Here is a 1709-nt window from a genome sequence, read left to right as displayed (position 1 = left end):
CCCCATATTCAGCTCTGCTGCTGGTTTTACTCGAGTCCACAAATGGAAAGGGGAGAGAGGTACAAGTTGTAGAATTTTTGGTCTTTGATGTTGCCCCTCTTACCATTTTGCTGTAGACCTTAGATATAGGTCATATGTCTGTATAGCCCTGCAGTTGTCTTTAGTAAATTTTAGATTTGCTCTAAACATCTTGTACACAAGTACATTTGAAATGCCTCTGCAGATGCATAAAGCCTGGGGCCACAGTACTACAAAAGAGATGTTGGATGCATGTTCCTCTATGACTACACCTGGAATGTACATGAATAGACGGGACACTATGCACATCCTAGCGGGCATACTTGATCATACAGAACACATAACCTGTATTCTTCTGCATTATCGCAGGCCCTGTTGTAGAACCGGCAGACTCCCTTCTATTTTACTGCTAGTGTTGTAAATGAGTACACAAGGGAGTGTGCATTTTTACTGTGCATATTTATGCATCTACAGACAGCAATTTCTCCTGTGAGCAACAAGCTGTATGATAAATGATGAGAAGAGGGTGCTAGTTCTGTGGAATACTTTGAGGTTAAATGAGCTGATGGAAAATATAAGACAAAAATGAATGCAGCTATATAGACTAAGTGGCCAGATTATTATGACCACCTGACGTTTGTAGGGAAATTAGCTATAATTTTGCGCTGAAGTTGCTAGAGGGCCAGACCATTATAAATAGGGAAGCAGGTTGTTTACCACGACAGTAGAAGTGATTTGTTTCTGAAGATATGGGTAAACAACGCGATTTAACAGGCTTTGAATGTGGGATGATTGTTGGCGCTCGTGCCATGGAGCGAGTATCAGCAAAACAGCAGAATTCGTTAAATGTTCAAGAGGGGCTCATTGTTAGTGTTTACAGACTGGACTGTCACCCGTAAATCTGGGTCTGAACATGCGAATTGTGGCCGTCAGCGACTAGTCAATGTTAGGGCAGAACGGAGAGTGGCAAGACTGGTACAAGACAACAGAAGGGCAACAGTGCAGTGTCAGATTCCTCGCATCACCTTTCAACATCTCGTGGAGTCACGAGGCGGCCCAACGGAGTCATCTCGTGGCCCAACGAAGTACTGATGGGGTGGTCATAATAATCTGGCCACACAGTGTTTTCATTAATAAATGCATCTTTTAAATTAAACCAGTATGAGTACCACATTTTCCTTGGTATCAGCCTCCTGCAATTCGCTGTACAGCAGTATTCAGACTGGAAGAGGGGAGGCAAACAGTCCTTTGTGTGCGCTGCATCAAGCAGATGGGAGGAGAGGGCAAAGGGATGACCTGATCAGTCTTCTGCTCCTTTTTCACTACCCAGTCAGAAGACTGTGGGTGGAGAGATGACACCTCCATATTTCCTTACTGTAACAGAGGAGCCACCTGACTGGGTACAAAGGAAAATTGTACAGAGATTGCATGGTAAGATTTTAAGGTGTGTGTGTGGTCAGCTTCAAGTCCTTGCACTGCAAGGGTTAATAAGGTATGATACTTGCCGTATTCCCCAATGTAGCACTCTACCCTTTGTAACCGGATCTTTGCCATCCTCGCGTACAATGCAGGACTATCGGCCATGCATTGAACTCGACGTCCGTGTGTGACCACCAGCCGGCTGTGTCTTACAGAACATGTTTCTGGGATCGGTTGCACAGTTGGAGGGAGGCTGCTGGAGCAGGGACCTT

The 1709-nt window shown here is 45.0% G+C and overlaps 1 protein-coding gene across 1 annotated transcript in view; it reads left to right on the top strand.

Moving 5' to 3' along the window:
- LOC108796989 (CDC42 small effector protein 2-C) overlaps positions 1-1709 on the top strand; it is a 16499-nt gene that overhangs the window by 1738 nt on the left and 13052 nt on the right. The window lies entirely within an intron of this gene.

This window comes from Nanorana parkeri, unplaced genomic scaffold, assembly GCF_000935625.1.
Source record: "Nanorana parkeri isolate BGI_ZX_2015 unplaced genomic scaffold, ASM93562v1 scaffold1207, whole genome shotgun sequence".
In the NCBI taxonomy this organism is placed as follows: Eukaryota; Metazoa; Chordata; class Amphibia; order Anura; family Dicroglossidae; genus Nanorana; species Nanorana parkeri.
This window is presented reverse-complemented; position numbering and strand designations above follow the sequence as displayed.